This window comes from Panthera pardus, unplaced genomic scaffold (assembly GCF_024362965.1).
Source record: "Panthera pardus isolate Hobbes unplaced genomic scaffold, ASM2436296v1 HiC_scaffold_7, whole genome shotgun sequence".
NCBI lineage: Eukaryota > Metazoa > Chordata > Mammalia > Carnivora > Felidae > Panthera > Panthera pardus.
In genome coordinates, this window is record NW_026527002.1 from 26,063,153 (window position 1) to 26,076,568 (window position 13,416).

Below are 13,416 nucleotides of genomic sequence, written 5' to 3' on the forward strand. Positions count from 1 at the left end.
ATGTTACCTCTTCCCTAGGTCTAGAAACCATGAATTTCTCATGTTAAGATGACTGCACTTCAGGGGGCCTGGGTGGCTCAGTCGGTTAAGCATCCGACTTTGGCTCAAGTCATGATCTCATGGTTGGTGGTTTTGAGCCCCGCATCGGGCTCTGTGCTGACAGCTCAGAGCCTGGAGCCTGTTTCAGATACTGTGTCTCCGTCTCTCTCTGCCCCTCCCCCACTCGCGTTCTGTCTCCCTCTGTCTCAAAAATAAATAAACATTAAAAAAAATTAAAAAAAAAAAAGATGACTGCACTTCAGAATAGGGACCTGAATTCTTGAGCCACTGGATATGGGAGAACCTCCACCAACACAACATCTATCTATCTCTCTATCTATCTCTCTCTCTAGAGAGAGAGATAGAAAGTGAGATTAAGCAATTGACATTTAAAGTTTCTTGGGGCGCCTGGGTGGCTCAGTCTGTTAAGCGTCTGACTTCAACTCAGGTCACGATCTCGCGGTCCATGAGTTCGAGCCCCGCATCAGGCTCTGGGCTGATGGCTCAGAGCCTGGAGCCTGTTTCGGATTCTGTGTCTCCCTCTCTCTCTGCCCCTCCCCCATTCATGCTCTGTCTCTCTGTTTCAAAAATAAATAAACGTTAAAAAAAATTAAAAAAAAAATAAAGTTTCTCTTCATGGCAGCTCACATATGCTTCTAATGCCTAGTTTCTAACTATCTAAATTATCAGTTTCCTATTACCATACAGTAACTGCTTAAAATATATAAATAATAATGTTTTTTTGGAAAGCAACTATTAGAATGAACTGTCACTCTTATCTGTTTTATTTTACAGACTTGGATTAAAGTTCATTTGCACATTTATTCATTAATTCAGGAAATTATTTGTTGAATGTCTACTCTGTGCCAGAAACTACCTTGAGCCCTGATAATACAGCAATAAATGAAAGTGATAAAAAAATATGTTCCTATGAATCTTAAATTCTAATGTTAGAGATGGATAATAAGTAATATGACATCAAACATATATGGTAAGGAGAAAAAAAATAGAGAATATTGATGGGACAGGATTCTTGGCTTAAATTTCAGAATAAGTGACCAAAGTAGATCTTATTGAGAAAATGATTTTAAATAAAGACCTACAGGATGTGGGGGAACTAGCCTTGTGTATAACTGAGGGCAAGTTATACAGGCAGAGAAATTAGCACATGTGAATGCAAGGGGTATCTCTGAGCTAAATGAGAAACAACAAGGAAGCCAGTGCTACCAGAGAAGTGGGAGTGGAGAGAGAGGAAAGAGCAGGAGTTGACATATTCAGAGAGATAATAGGGACCCAGATCATTTAAGGCCTTGAAAATTACTGTAAGGACTTTGGCTTTTATTCTGAGATGGATGGGTATTGGAAAGTTTTCACTGGGGGAGTGACATGATATGAATTAGGTTTTAATAGGATCAACTCAGAGGTAATGTTGAGAATAGACTGAAGCATAATAGCCTTGAAACAGGAAGACCCGGAGAAGCCTAATTGAAATAGTCCAGGTGAGAGATGACTGTAGCTTCCACTAAGGTGTTAACAGCGATGGAATGGAGAAGTGATACAATTCTGAATATATTTTGGAATTAGGGAGCATAAGATTTGTTATCAGACTAGCAATGGGGTTTAGAGAAAGTCGAGTCAGGAATGACAACATTATTAACTTGCGTGACTGGAAGAATGCCATTGCTATTAACCAAGATGAGGAAAACTATAGGAGAAGCAGTTTTAGGGGAATGTCATAGAGTCCAAGGCTTTTGAAAATATGGGTCTAGGGGTGCCTAGGTGGCTCAGTCGGTTAAGCCTCCGACTTTGACTCAGGTCATGATCTCATGGCTTGTGAGTTTGAGCCCCATGTTGGGCTCTTTGCTGACAGCTTGGAGTCTAGAGCTTGCTTCAGATTCACTCTCTCTCTCTCTCTCTCTCTCTCTCTCTCTGCCCCTCCCCTGCTCACACTCTGTGTCTCTCTGTCTCTCAAAAAATAAATAAACATTAAAAAATTTTTTTTAGATATGGGTCTATATTTCATGGGGGGAGTGTAGGTAAAAAATATAAATTTGGGAGTTATCAGCATAAATATATAGTATTCTAAGTCATAAACTGGGTAATACCATCACTATAATGACTTAATAGAGAATAAGTTTGAGGACCAAGGTCAGGAACATTCTAACATTTAGAAATCAGATATGAAAAAAAAGAACTAGTAGAAGACTTTGAGAAAGAGTGGTCAAAAAAGCAGGACAGAATTTACATGAGGCTGATGTTTTGGAGATTATGTTAAAACAAGAGAAAGAAAAATTTGAAAAGAGAATAATTAACTGTGTTAAATGCTGCTGACTGATGAAATAGGATGAAGTCTGAGGAATAACAGATTTAGCAAAGTGAAGGCCATTGCTGATGTTGGTAATGGTTTCTTCTCAATGATAATGGTGGAACCTAATTAAGTGGACCACGAGAAAGTGGGATGGAAGAAATAGAAGACCACTAAGCATAGATTCTTTCGGAGAGTTTGTTATAAAACTGGAGGTAAGATATGAGTGAGCTAGTTGAAGGAACTGGGTCTAGGCAGTTCTATTTTCTTTATTTTAAAATATGGTTGAAATGGAAACTTGTTGTATCCTGATGAATGATCCACTGGAAAGGGAAAAGTGGAGAATGCAAGGGAAAAAGTAGAAAATTGCTAGAGTCAGTTACTGGTATGTAAGTGAGAGAGTTACCTTACTTATGAGCATTTAGAGTTCACCCACAGTAACAGCATAGAGAAAGTAGAGACAGTTTTTGGAAGTCCTGTTTTTATTGCTTTTGTATTCTCATTGAAGTAGGAAGCAAAGTCATGAGTTGTATGTGAAGAAATCACAATAGGTTTTGGAGGTGTAAGAAAAATGGTTTTCTAAGACAGTATGTAAAAAAATAGATTAGATAAATATAATATTACTTATAAATACACTTCAGGGTCCATATGGAAAAAGGGTCCATTTTTCCAGCCAAGTTCAGCTTCAGGGGTGTCGGAGTAGAGTAGGTGGAAAGTTGGATTTAACCAGGTTTTTTTTTTTTTTTTTTTTTTTTTTTTTTTGGTCAAGCAAGTGGGAGGAATTAAGAGAATGGTTTATTATAATTATTTACCATAAATTTAAGGTGCATACTGAAGTAAGGACATGAGGGTACTAAAAAACGATGACAAATTGCTAGGATAAATGAATTGAGAGTTCTGATGAAGTGCAAAGTTTGTTAGAGATGTGAGTCAGAAGGAGTGGGATGGAAAAATAAAAATAATAGCAGAAAGGATGCGTATTAAATTGAGATGCAGAGTTGTTATTGAGAAATGTCAAGGTCAAGGGTGTGACCTTGGTACTCAATAGCTGCCATAGGGTGGAGAACAAGATCATTGGATAAATGAGGAAAAGGATTTAAGGGGTCAAGGTATTGACTTCTATGTGGAACTTGAAATTGCCAAGAAGATGTGTAGGTCTGGAATTGGAATCAGTGAGTCAGGGACTAGCTTCTCAGGAAAAGAGGGGGAGTTCATTGGGGAGCATTAGATGACTACAGAATGTAGTGATAGTGATCTGGAAGCAGCAATGAGGAGCCAAAAAGGCATCTCCTTCATTTCTAGTCCCTGAGGCAGAAAGAGTATGGAAAAGAACCTATTACTTAAACAGCTTTAGAAGCAGTGCCATGGGAGATTCAAATAGGAGAAGGGATTGAAACAAATCAGTTGAAACAAATAGGAGAAGGGATTTTGCTTCCTTCTATGAAGTAGTTTCATATGAACTTTAAAAGTAATTTGCTGATGATTGACCCTCAGGTCTAGAAGGTAAAATTTAGGAGATGGATAGGGTTAGGAGAATCGGTGGAAAGAGACATGGGCCACAGCTGAATAGGGATTTGTCCTGGGCCCATTGGGATATAAAGTGGCATGATGCTGTTTGTCCTGGCATTCCAAAGTTAGGGAATGGAGGGCTGTGATGGTAACTCATCAGATTTGACTGAATTGTCTGCCTTGGGTTACATTTCTTGTTCGCTTGTTTCTACACTCAACACTAAGAATTCTGTTACTCAGATAAGTAGAGCAAAAGTAACTGAAGCCAACCACTGTCTGGAAAATGACTTTTTGATATGGTTTGTGATTAGAAATTCAGAAGTAATTTTCAAACATAAGTACCTGTGGAAGTCCGAGGTGGTGTCATTTTTACTTTTTGTCACTGACTTTTAATTTAATAGTTACTTTAGTCTTGGTCATACTCTGCAACAATCTTATTTTCCTTTCTCTAATATCTAATTCAGTGTTCCATTAATTTTTACATATTTTCCCCTGCAATTATTCTGACATATGTAATTCTTTTTTTTTCAATTAACAATTTTTTTAAATGTTTATTTAATTTTGAGAGAAAGACAGAGGGAGGAGCAGAGAAAGGGAGACATGGAATCTGAAGCAGGCTCCAGGCTCCAAGAGCTGTCAACACAAAGTCCGACATGGGGCTCAAACTCATGAACTGTGAGATCATGAACTGAGCTGAAGTTGGACACTTAACTGACTGAGCCACCCAGGTGCCCCTGACATATGTAATTCTTAAGATATCCTAACTTAAAATAATTCATCAGTAAGCATGGATTATTTTTATTTACTTTTTATTTTACCTATAGTAAAATTGGCTGCTTTGATGTACAGTTCTTTGAGTTTTGACCATTTCAAGGAAATGTGTAAACATTACCACAGTCAATATACCAAATAGTTTTATCATTACTAAAAATTCCCTCATGCTGCTCTTTGTATTAAACCTCTTCTCCATCCCTAATCCTTAGCAACCACTGATCTGTTTCCTATAGCTTTGGCTTTTCCAGAATGGAAATCTAATCAGAATGTCATCGGTCTTCATTCTTGACAGAAATTACATTCATCCAATTATTTAAGGCAGACATTTGAGAATCATCCTAAGCAATTCCGTCTTTGGACTCCACATCTAATCAATTATATATTCCTTAATATTTCTGGAATCCTTTTCCACTTCAGAGAGCTGGGAGAAGAAAGAAAAGGAAGTTATTGGTGTTTTCACCTTTAATAAGTATGGTTTTGATATTGATGGTCATTATTTTTTAGTTTTTTACTTGAAGTTTTTCCTTAGAAAACAGACTTTATTAATCTCTTTTGTAGGCTTATGTTGGTGCTGGGAGAGAATTGAGAAAATTTGAGACAAAAAATGTAAATATAGGCTCTAGCCTTCATTTGGAAAGGAGTGTACAAAAGAAATAATTTGATGAAGTGAAAATATTTTCCTGGGATGGTGGAGATCTTAACAGAGAATTGGTTAAATTGGATATTGAGAGAGATTCTGACAATCCTGTCCATTAGGATTTAAAGCAACCAATGATTTTTTTCTACTTCCTCACCATTCACCTTATGCTATCCTACTACTAGAATATTCAGCAATTCCTCTACAAATGTGCTATTTCATATCTTTTTCTTGATTATCCTTCTGAGCATTAAAATCAGGCTTAGCCAGGTGGCTATCTTTACAATATTTGAAGTATGTTTGTTTGTTTATCTGTTTATTTATTTTAAAAATTTACTTATTTTGAAAGAGAGAGGGAGCACAAGCAGGGGAGGGGCAGAGAGAGAGGGAGACAGAGAATCCCAAGCAGGTCAGTGCAGAGCCCCACGTGGGGCTCAAACTCACGAACTGTGATCACGACCTGAGTGAAATCAACAGTCAGACACCGTACCTGACTGAGCCACCCAGGCACCTCTGTTTTTTTTTTATATTTACACTTTGTAAATTTGACAAACATTTATTCTGAGAATAACTAAATTTTCACTGTTTTGAGAATTGTTTGGAGTTTGCTACAATATTTATATGTGATATACCGAATAAATTCCTCGTTGAGAGATTGACAATAACCCTTTCCAATGTAACTAAACTGTGTGCTCCAGCCCACAGTGCTTTATCTTCCATATACTTTGTGGAATATTAGCATGAATCTTACAATGAGTAAGATGAGTGCCCTTGCACTGAATTTTCAACTTTCTGTATATATAATTTATGTATGAAGGTCTTGATCTTGCAGAAGATGGAAATTTCTATGGGAAGAGGACTAGAATAGCGAGAACAAAACAAAAGAAAACATAGAAGCAAATATAGGAATGACACATATATACACATAAATAGAAAAGTTTCTTATACCTGATTAAATCCTCACACTAACAGCAAACTTTTATAAACATTGGGACTGTGTTGGCAAGTAAAATAATTCTAAACTTTTTTTTTTTTTTAATCAGATAGGGGATCAAAAAGGAATGAAGGTGATTGATGTTACAGTGGCTAATAAAAAAAAAAAAAGGCCCTTAAGCAGTCAGGTGAAATGACTTAGGGATAAGAACAATTGGTTAGATTTGGAAGATGTAAGACTTCTAGAAAGCCCACAACCCTTGTAATGCTCAAGGACCTACGCACACTCTAGATCTTTGACTCATAGCACTTTATTGGTGGACGAGTATGAAGAATTTGCTTTAAGTATTTCCCGCATGAATGTTCCAGTCTATTTCAAACTTGAGTTAACTTTGAGAGTCTTTCCAGACTTTTTGTCATTCGCTCACATCAATCTTCATTTGGTACCTTTTGGAGTATTGTCTACCCCTGCAATCGGCCTCCATTGTTTCTCATACAGGTCCTAATTCTCTAGTATGAAATGACTTCATTTGTGAACTAAGTAAACCATATTATTGTGTTACACATTCTTCTTGTTTTTCCCTATATATTAATTCTAGAATCGGTTGAATGGAGTTTCAGAATAAGACTCACTATGAATACGACAAAAATTAATACTAGAGCAATTGTTTGCTAGGTAGCACAATATAATTTTTCTATCAACCATTCTACATTTTCAAATAGGGTAGACCAGGGCTAAAAATAGTGCTGACAGATGAAAGACATAAATGGCAATTTTAGTGGTTCAAATCCTGATTTTGCCACCAGTTTATTTTTGAACATGTTGGGTATTAACTTTTCTAGTTCTGATTTTATGCATTGTTAGATGATAGAATTTGGTTAGGTCTGTTGATGACAGAATATAGATAGCAACAGATTCCTTTCTGCAAACAGATGTATACTGGAGAGAAATGTACAAAGTAAATCAGATCCTCTCTGGTAAAAGTTTGAGGAGTGGAGTGGAAAACTTGAACCCCCTGAAAGGAGTCTTTGGGAGAATTCATTTTGAAAACCATCATTCTCCCATGATAGGTAGGATTACTTGTGCTTGTGACAATCCGTGAGTGCAAGTTGTATTGAGTGTATTTGAAGATTTAATTCACACAATGTATCTTAAATTTGAGTATTACAGAGAGATAGGAAGGGAAGAAAAGCAAGACCATTAAAGGAAGGTTTACATTTAGGTTTTTCTTTTAGCCTCGTGTTAGATTTGGTTCACCATTTATTTAGGGATCAAAACCAAGCAACTTAATAGGGCATCAGCTGTTTGAGTCTTTGAACCTCTAGGTATAACCTTAACCCTAATCCTCAAACAGCTGCTTGAACCTTTGAATGAATGGCCAAAGAGAGAAGGGAAGGGAAAATCAGGGAGAATAGTGAGAGGTTCAATAGGGGGACCGAGTTGTGAGTATCGACTGCCTACCTCCTCCACCTCCACAGTCTTCACCACAGCTGTTGGTGAGCGTGTTTCCATTTTAATTTTCCTATTTATTTTCCTATCAAGTACGAAGCTTACTTATTTCAGTTCTGTTCATCAAATACTCATTGAGGGCCTATTCTGTGGCAGTCAGTCTGCTAGGTAGCAGAGATACAAAGATAAGTACCACATGCTCTTAATCCTTTGAACAGGTTATTTCAAATACTGTTTAGAGAAATTGCAGTTGATGGAGCAGAGAGGGATCAAACATTTGTATGCTTTTTTTTTCCTCCCGGAAAATATTGGTTTATAAAAGCAAGATGAAAAAACATTTGAGAAGGAGATATGTAAATATGTTTGTATTCAAGTGGTACAGTTGAGTTATCATGTTTTCTAATCTTTGAGACCTTAATTTCTGTATTTGTGTTATAGAGTATTGAGTTTCCTTTCTCACATCTATTATATTAGGAAAGAAATGAGAGATGAATGGGCCAGATAGGAAGTAAAGAGGAGATAGCAAGTGTGTATATTAAAGGTTAATGGGAAAGAAGATAGGAGATTAAGTTAGAATTGAGAGGAAGTGTTAGTAGAGTACCGAGAAGGAAATTGAATGGGACTCACATATGTTAAGAAAAAAAAAGAAGAGAAAAGAGACACATGAAGCAACCAGAAGAGAAAATAAATATAAACACATATTTAAGGAATTTTGCAAAGGAGAAATCTTCAAGTTTTGTTTGTAGCCAATCTTGAATGCTACTGAAAATTTTGATTTCAACTTTTCAATTCTGGTACAATGCCACTGCTACTATGTAGGAGGTATGCTTTTGGGGAGAACTGAAAAACAAGAGGGTGTTATTTCACCATAGAATGCCACATGCTTGTATTGGTGAAATGGTATTTAAATGCATTATAGATAATAAAGTAGAAATAACTATGTCGTATTCACATAATATATGTTATATTTAAAATAGTACTCAGTGAAAGTCTGTAAAGAAAGTATTTCAGTGTCCTCACTGATACTATGTATTAACAATGTCCTGTTGATCTCCTGATACAAGAATGATGTAATAACCTAAAAGCTTATTTCCGTTTTAGTTTTTGCAATAGCTGCAGTCAGAGACTAGGAGCCTCTACACCCCTAAAGCATAACATTGAGAACCATCTAGATTTAAAAATAAAGCGCAATATAGATCATCCGCTCTAGGAAATGTGCACAAGTGAGCTGTCTCTTAATTTCAACAAGCAATTCGTATGAAGGGAATGTAACTGACTTAATTGTATTACATGTAAGAGACATGAGGTAATGGTGCTTTTGACGGGTGAGCATAAAGGAGGACTGGAAAGTAGGTCTGTATCAGTGCATGTGCAGTATCACTCGGGGAACAGGAGGCCCTGAGGAAAGGAGCCAGTGCCGGGTGCTCACGGCAGCCAGGGCTCTATAGCTTTGCTCTTAGCATCCCATCAGGCTGAGTGACGTGATCCACTAACACACAGCTCCCTTGCCTGGAGTGTAATAAGTTCATTGTACAGAAAGCCTGGTCCAAACTGTAAGTGAAGCTCTTAAAACTTTAACCTTATGCTTTAACCTCTTTTACTTCATGTCCACGTCGGCAAAATTGGGCAATAACGGTAACAGTTTCATAAAGCTGTTATGAAGATTATGTTAATTAATAAGTGTAAAGTGCTTACTGCCTGGCACATAGTAAGTATCAAATAAGAATTAGCTAGAACATAGAAGCCTGGCTCTTGTTCCCCCATCTAGTTTATTGCTTTATCTTCAACACTTACTACATAATGAGTGGCCAGTAAGATTTGCTGAAAGGGTGAACAATTTGATAGCTCATGTAGTCTTTTAAAGGTAAAATAAGGAAACACAGAAAATAATATTTTGTCTTACTTAGCATTTTCATACTGTATTAGAAATTAATAAATTTAAGCTTTGGTCTCTTAAAGCATTTAGTTACAGAGAAAGACAGATACCATATGTTTTCACTCTAATGTGGATCCTGAGAAACTTAACAGAAGACCAAGGGGGAGGGGAAAGAAAAAAAAAAGAAAGGTTAGAAAGGGAGGGAGCCAAAACATAAGAGACTCGTAAAAACTGAGAACAGACTGAGGGTTGATGGGGGATGGGAGGGAGGGGTTGGTGAGTGAGGGGTATTGAGGAGGGCACCTGTTGGGATGAGCACTGGGTGTTGTATGGAAACCAATTTGACAATAAGTTTCATATTAAAAAAAAACTTTTAGTTACATTGCATCAGTAAACGAGGACCTGATCTTTCTTGGCAAATTGATTATATACAGTTTCTAAACCTATAAAAATGAGAAGTCACCTGGACCAAGGCAATTAATGCAATGATTTAGGTAACTTGGAACCTCCACCATTTACCATTCATGTGATTTTGGCTGTTACCTAATCTCTCGTCTGTTTACACACCTAGAATATTGGAATAGCAATGATATATAGAGTGTTCTTTGGGGGACTAAAATGAGATAATTTATATAAAGTGCTTTGCAGAGTATGTAATATATAATAAGTCCTAAACAATTCACTCTCAAACACAATGTTAATTCATTTACTAATCCAATCAACATTTAGTGAAGTACTTGTCATGTCAGATATACAAAAAATGAGTAAAATATGGTTCCTATCCCCAAGAATTTCCAGTGTTGTAACATAAGGGACAAATAAAAAGGCAATTATCAAATAGTGGAAGTGCTCTTATAGAGAGATAACAGGGAATCTTAGGAGTTTACAGAGATGGAACCTGAATTACATTTATGTAAGATGACTTGATCAGCAATATATTTTGAAATTTCAATATTTTTAAATTCTGCATTATAATAAGACTAATGTTTATTAATTAGTAAACTAAGTCATTTGGTCAGGAAACACTTAGTATGGACCTAATATGTGTGAGGCCAAGGATAACATACATCATCTGATCTAATCTTTACAACGTGAGGATGCTCTTTTATTTTCTCTACTTTTTACAGATAAGGAAACTCAGAGAAAAATAAAAATATGCCTCATGTCTCACCACAGCTAGCAAATGGCAGAACAGTGTCAAACCAAGGTCTATCTGCCTCCAGAGCCCCATGCAATTCAGTTTTAGTGTAACTATTAAATTTGCATTTGTTGTACTTGTAGGATTTTGTCTAATATATATTATCTACATGAATCATGCTACCTCTTTTTTGGATGTTTTTTAAAAATTTTTATTTATTTTGAGAGAGACAGAGTATGAGCGGAAGAGGGGAGAGAGAGAGAGAGAGAGAGAGAGAGAGAGAGAGAGAGAGAGAGAATCCCAAGCAGGGCCTACACTGTCCGCACAGAGCCTGACGTGGGGTTTGAACCCAATTACCGTGAGATCATGACCTGAGCGGAAGTCAGACACTCAACCCACTGAGCCACCCAGGCTCCCCAATGCTACCTCTTTAGCATTGAGATATCCATTTCCTTAGATTATAGGATTAATAATGAACATTTTCTTTTTTACTATACTATTTTCTACTTAGTTTATTGATATTTATAAATTGTTAAAGTAGTTTCTTAGATGTTTATATAGAACAACCTTCTGTAGTACTATTCATCAGAATCCTTTTCAAAAACTTAAGATTTTAGCTTTTGGTTGCTTGTATATTATTTCTTAAACATTTACTAATAATTTGCATTTCCATAGCTAGAGATTAAAGTAATTAACAAAATGTGCTCTTTTTTTCCTATTGAATACAGAGATTTTTATCTAAAACAATGAATTGTTCTAAAGTCATATTGCTATTGGAGAGCACCAGTATAGTTCTGGTTTTAGTCTCAGTGATAAAAGACAAAAATAGTATGTGATCATTCAGTCTGAGTTTTGAGGGTGGTGGCAATGAAGCCTTGAAACAGATTTAAAACGTCACTTGTGTTTTTGTTTTGTAAGACTTAAGATATGAACTTCCTTTAGAGCAAGGCTAAAGCTTTGGAATGGGGTTAAAACTCAAGTGTCCTTTTCTGTTTCATAACATTACCTTACATTTCTGTTCTGTTTGTAGAATTTCACTTCCTTTTTAAAAAATGCATCAGGTAAAAAGCATTTATAACTTTTGTTCTGATTTTGTAACTCATGAAGTGATAAATTTGCTTATTTTCAGTTATTTACCAGACTATTATCTTCAGAGAAGTACATCCTGGCTTTAGGTGACCCTCAGAGTTAATTGGAAAGATATCTGTGCCGGGCTTGCTGTATATATGTTCCTGTTTATGACTGGAGGATGGGTAGAACTCTGTACATTTTCTATCCAAGGAAGAGTCTGAACAATGATGAGGCTTTGATTAATACTATTGATGCTTTAATGGCTCATTTTATATCCTGAACACTGGGGGGAAGTATGTTCCCTTCTGTAAAGACTATGGTTCTTATGATTCACTTAACACAAATAGCAAAAAAGCATGAAAGATCTCTTGTCTCACAAGAAGAAATGGGTGGCCGTATAATGCCAGTTGCATATATTACTGAACTGTTACAGAGGAGAGGAAATTACCCAGTCAGAATAGATATGTCTCTGTAGCCTTGTATCCGCATTCTAATAGCCACAGAGTTTATCTTAGTCTGAACGGAGCTCTAAGTTATTAATTGTTTTAATGATTTCATTGATTTCTGTTAATCTAGGTAATGTGCCTTACTAAATTCGGTAGTTTATTTTGCTTTTCAATTAACCTTTTACTTTTGTTATATCATTTTTTATTAAAAACAAAGGTTTTATCTGCATTTTAATGATATGCCTATCTTAGTATATTATGAATTATATTTGGCTATCTGTACTGCAATTTTCCTGAATACTTTAGGATAATGGCACACCATAACGGCTCAGTATTTTATTGCAGGTTATCATTGATACAGAATACTTTTAAAAGATACTTGAATAAATTCTAGAATTCTGTATGTATAACCAAAATATATATTTAAATTGTTTTTCGTATTTTTAGAATACAACCATGAAAGAAATGTAATGCTTACTTTACTTTTACTCTTCCAATGTAGGAATAATGCTACTATTTCAAATTAAATTCAAGTTATTTTAATTTTGTTCAATTAATAGATACAAAAATATATTATAAAATCTTGGAAAATTTAAAATGGTGTTTAAAAATAGTACATTCCGGAAGAAAGGCTACTGTAGGTGTATACTTTCTGTGTTTCTAAAATATTTCACCGGCTTACATAAATTAATTGATATTCAAATACAGTCTGTCTAATGAAGATCGTAATTTGTTTTGTCAGATATAAAGTTATCTGTATATTTATAAAATATTAGTGAAATGGCCCCACGTGATGCTGAGGTAGGTTCTCTATTCTTCATTCCTGGGGAGTCACATTCACATATAACTTTTGTACCAATTAAAAACTGTTAATGACAAAACATTGTAATTGATTAGTCTTTGTATATTTACAACTCACTTTAATTGCTGAAAAACGCCATTTGTCAGTTTCATGTTCTATTGACAATGTTATTGATTTATCTGAATTTGGCTTTGTCTTGTCTCTCGTACATAAAACTCACATATGCAGTTCAAATGGGAAATGACTGTATTGATTTCCTTAACTTGAGCCCAAATGCTAAAGATTTTTGGATAAGCTTTCTCATTACTTAAGCCAAAATCAATAAGAAAGAGCATCTTTTAATGAAAGAGCAGTTTGAGCAACGTACTTCAGAAATAGGGTCCTGTTCATTCTTTGCTTTACAAATCGATCTCCTAGGTTCCTTAAGTGAGGTCCA